The 5,259-nt window shown below is 39.4% G+C and overlaps 1 protein-coding gene across 1 annotated transcript in view; it reads right to left on the reverse strand.

Annotated features, from left to right (window-relative positions):
* Positions 1–5,259, reverse strand: part of KCTD16 (potassium channel tetramerization domain containing 16) — a 295,719-nt gene that overhangs the window by 208,705 nt on the left and 81,755 nt on the right. The gene's annotated exons all lie outside the window — the stretch shown is intronic.

Genomic DNA, 5,259 nt, shown 5'->3' on the forward strand with positions numbered 1-5,259 from the left:
GAGTTGGAGGTTGCTGTGAGCTATGATGCTACAGCACTCTACCGAGAGCAACAGCTTGAGACTCTGCCTCAAAAAAAAAAAAAAACAAAGTTAGGCCAGGCAAAGTGGCTCACGCCTATAATCCTAGCACTTTGGCAGGCTGAGGCAGATGGACTGCTTGAGCTCAGGAATTCAAGACCAGCCTGGGCAAGAGCAAGTCCCCATCTCTCCTAAAACTAAAAATCACTGAGGCAAGAGGATCACTTGAGCCCAAGAGTTATAGGTTGCTGTGAGCTATGACACCATAGCACTCTACCCAGGGTGACAGCTTGAAGACTCTGACTCAAAAAATAAATTAATTCATTAATTAAATTTTGAGTGAATTAAACTTGTTAGGACACAAGGGAAGGTTTGCTACTTAAAGTCATTCTACTATTAATTGTTTCTAATAAATAAACCATAATCCTTTTCTTTTATTTAATCCACATCAAGATATGTATTAACACTTCGAAATACAAAATCATCACATTTCTAAAAGCTCACAATGGAAAAAAAAAGTCAACTCATAGATAAATGTTTGTCCCCGATTGTAGTATTTCATGTGATTTCAATATTCATGTTTATGCTATTATGTATTTCCCAGAACCATATTCCAACAATGAGAATGTATAATCTTTATAAGAAAAAAGATCATAAAAGTAAATAAATGTGATATCATACATGACCTACATATTATTTTCCTAAATTAATTTCATATGAATATTTTCGAGGAACCCTAAATGAAGCTCAGACATAAAGCTCATTTTATCGAATAAATGTGTCCCCTGGAAATTCATTTGCTGCACCTTTAATCCTCAATGTGAAGTGATTAGCAGGGGAGGACTTTGGGAGGAGGTAACTGGGTTTAGATGAGGCTATGAAAGTAGAGCCCCATGAAGGGATTAGTGCCCTTATTAGAACAGGAAGAGATTAGTGCTTTCTCTCTTTGTCATTTGGGGATACACTGAGAAGACAGCTGCATATAAGCAAGGAAGAAAGCTTTCATCAAGACCCCAGCCGTGCTGGCATCCTGATCTTAGGCTTCTCAGCCCCCAGAACTGTGAGAAATAAATGTGGTTAAGTCACCTACTCTGTGGTAGCAACACCAAAACAGATGGAAATCGTTAGTCTGAACTAGTCTCTTAGACTGTAGTGATTTAGACATCAACTTCATGTGTTGCTAAAATAATTATCATATTTTTTTAATTTTCTCATTTCACATTAATATGTGGTTATACATGATTAGGTTACACTGTTTGCATTTGAAAGGTAAAGTCCAAGTTGTAGTTGTATTCTCACTCAGGAAGTGTCCCAAGAATTGTTCCCCTTCACTTCTTTTTTTTAATTTTACCACTTTTATTTTAAAAGATTCATTAAAACCTTAAACTTCATGAGCCAGATGTAAGGACTCATGCCTGTAATCCTAGCTACTCAGGAGGCTGAGGCAAGAGGATCACTTGAGAACTGGAGTTTAAGACTTCAGTGAACTATGATGATACACCATTGCACTCCTACTTAGGAGACAGAGTGAGACTCTCTTAAAAAAATTAAATTAAAGAAACTTTATATCCCAGTCCCACCCAGAAAATGACTGTAATTAGCTAGGAAACCAAGGAAAGAATAAAAATAAATATAATTAACATAATAACATTCAATTCCAGCCAGATATCATTTTCTGTTCAACAGCTCTGATTCTAAAATTTGTTCATAAAAAAATGAAAGATTAGCAAGGATTTGAGGGGTTAAAGTTAATCTAGCATCAAACTGGGAATATTTCTTTGTGATAATTAGAAAGACTAAAGACGAATCAAAAAGGGAATTACATTACGAAGTGTGAATCCATATTATTTAATTTTGGTGCCAATCATCTCCTGCATGATTATGTCCTTCCACATGTTGGGAACGAGTGTTCTAAACCAGCTTGGGCAAATGGAGTGCCACTACTTTATAGTGTTTACTAAGGTGACCATATGTCCCAGCTCACAGGGGCCAGCCCAACTTTACCCGTATTGTCCTAGCATAATCATTAATAGCACCCCCTTTCTTATTTCAGTGTGTCCTGGTTTCGGAAAATCCTTCATACAGTCATCAGGTTAATCATCTGTGCATCATTTAGTGGGGGGGCACCCTCTGTGGACCTGGCTTCAGATGGTGACTGGAAATACAGGGGTAAGACAGTTCCTAGCCCTCAAAGAGCTCACAAACAGATGACCAGAGCCAGGGGAACCACACAATGACAAAACAAAGTGATAGGGGACCCCCCCTTTGCAATGAACATTGGGGTCCCAGAGAGGAAGGCCAAAGGAATCAAAGAAACACTGCAGGTTTCTAAAGGAGAAGAGCCATGAGTCTGCACTGCAGAGGCACACAGGCCTTTCCCCTTAAAAACAGTGTTTTACTTTGTGTTCCTGAGTGTTCAGGGAACTGGTATGGGAAGGATTAAAATGAGAAGAACATAGACAGTTTCTTACTAGTGGGTCTTCAGTGCCTTGCCTGATGAATCATTTAACCTTAGGGGTAGATTAAAATGTTTGCCTAGCAAGGATGTTCTCCACAGTTTTTATTAGTTTCAAAATCTAAATGAGATCACGTTACTTCCTTTCTTCAAATTGTTCATAGGTTTCTCACTATTTTCACAGTGGAATCCACACGTCATCTGTGCCCCACACAGTCCGTCCCGCCTCTGCAGGCTCAGCCCCTCTGCTCTTGTCATAGCATACCAGGCTTTGACCAATTTCTCTCCCACTTGAGCTCTTGTCTTTACATTTGCTGCTCCCTGTGCCTGGTGCACTTTCCCCTCAGTAAATTAAAAGGCAATTACAGATATCAGTTCAAACGCCATCTGCTTAGAGAGGCCTCCCCTGATCCCTGCATCCCTTCCCACCTTCCCACATTTACTGCACTGACCACAAGGTATCTGGCAATTCTTTTCATTGTCTGTCTTTCTCAGGATGAAAGGGACACAACTACAGTGTTCCCTGTGTCTAACGCTGTCAGTGGCAACAAAGTAAGCATTCGGTAATAATTTGTTAAACTGAAAATAGAAGAGTTTGGGGGGAAAGAGAAAATAAAGTATTTCACCATAGTGATTCATAAAAAATTCTCTCTCTAAAAAAAAAGCTATTTTCTGTCCTCATCAGCTTTTAGGATAGACAGAGGGGAAGGGAGGACAGAAGCTGGGTTCCAGGTATGTGGGGGCTTGTTGAGGTTGGGAAGCGCCAACTGATGGAAGCCTCAATGTACCTGCCAGGGGGGGTGACTACAAGCCTGGATCTGCAATGAGACTGCAAGGTCTTTTTATACTTTGAATATCCATTGCCAGATTCCACAGAGGACTTCTCAGGTGACCTTGACTAAGCCATTTAGGTAAGTTTCTGTGTTACTTAAATGAACTATCTCTGTGGAGAGAAATGATGAGGCTTGTTAATTTACATTTGTAAAAACATTTTGATTCCTCTGGATAAAAGAATTGCCGCAGAAAGGTACAAAGAGTAAGGTAATATGTTGGGTCAAATTCTACCCTTTTATAGAAGCAGGGAGGGAGGAAGCCGGCTTGAGAAGATTTAAGGGGCGCCTCTGGCACATTATTTTTCAGTTTAATCTTCAAGAAAACCCCCTACTTTCAGTACATCAAGTGTTTTAATCACATGTATAGGTTATTAATCTAGTAATTATTTTCACTTCTCTTCGAATGTCCCAGCTTTGTGTAAAAGGATTCTTTAGGGGATTTGCCTGTGAGGTTTTCCCTCTGCAACTCTTTCTGCAGTTTGTTAATTTTTACCCCACATCAGTAATGGCTCCTGAGCATAACAGCCTCTGTTGCTGAGCTAATTGAGACCTAAATGGGGTCATTTCATCAATTCTAGACAGATATTTACAAGTTACAGACGCTCGGGAGGGAGGAATGAGAAAATTTCAAAGAAAGCAGCCAGTCTAGGAGTTAATTATATTCATTTATAAAAATGATATTAATAGCTACTTAAGAGATAATATGAACAGAATAGAACATTTTCTTAGTATAATGATCTCTTTCAGCAAGATAAACACTGACAAAGATAAGACATTAATTGTTAAAACCGTCAATGCAAAATCCAAGGTTAAAAAACAAAACAAAACCAAAAAAAAACAGAAAAAGGCAACCACTTTTCTCACTCTACACCAATTATATACTTGTGATTGTACCTGAATGAGCACATCTACTCATAGTATAGTTTATTATTTCCTTAATCTTATAATTTTGATTTATTTTAGAAGGGAGCAATAAACAATTTTATTACTTGCTCTCAGAAAGAATAAGAAGGATTTATTTGCCTCGCTGCACTTTGCTTTTCCTTAAAGAGGACTGAACTCCTTGTCCCTTTCAATAGATCTAGACAAGAAACTTGCCCTAGGGAATTGCTCCTTCAGGAGGCTGCAGATCTTGGTATTCTTTCTCTGTTCCTCATATCTTTCAGGATTTTCTTTAACTGCTTTACCCCGAAATCTCTTCATCCTCAGGAGACAGCTGAGACCCTTTCAGCTCCTAAGAGGTCACAGGTAGCTGAGTTCTTCCAGGTCAAGTCCTGCATGCTTTCAATGAGCGTATAGCAGTTTATTATTGGGTCCATCCTAGACCACATCTCTGATCCTGGTTGTGTGAGTACTGCACACAGAGCCACGGGAGAGGGTGCCCAAAAACACCACTAGCACTCGGGATGCCTTCTTGTCTGCTCAGAGATGAACTATGTGAATGGAGTGAGGCTAATCTACTTGCGGGCAATTGGAATCCTAGCTCATATTTCCCCCTTTTATGACAAAGTTTGCTCAGCTTTCGAACTAATTTTCCTAAGGGATGCATATCACTTCATACAGGCTGGAAAGATGGAATGCAAAGTCCCTAGGGGCCACTCTCTTGATTCTTCACCCTGACAGCAGGATTTCAAACATTATGACGTGATGGAAATGAGTTGAACTATTCAATTCCTATGAGACTGGTACTTTAGTCTTCCTAAACAGAGACTAAGGGCCTTTGAAGAAAATGTTTGGTACTTCAAAATACCTGGCTTCTTAATTAATGAAGGGCGTTCTTTAGCTTTTGACAGGTCATCTATTTGCATCTGTTTGATTATCAAAGAGCCTGATGATCTTGACTTGAGAAAAAGGAACTCGGGGTATCACCAGCACCACATACCAGCCAACATCAAATAATTACTGAGCATCCACTGAGTGCAAAGCATCTTATGGGATGCCCTAAGAAAACAT

Source organism: Otolemur garnettii, unplaced genomic scaffold, assembly GCF_000181295.1.
Source record: "Otolemur garnettii isolate 467f Iridium unplaced genomic scaffold, OtoGar3 scaffold00003, whole genome shotgun sequence".
In the NCBI taxonomy this organism is placed as follows: Eukaryota; Metazoa; Chordata; class Mammalia; order Primates; family Galagidae; genus Otolemur; species Otolemur garnettii.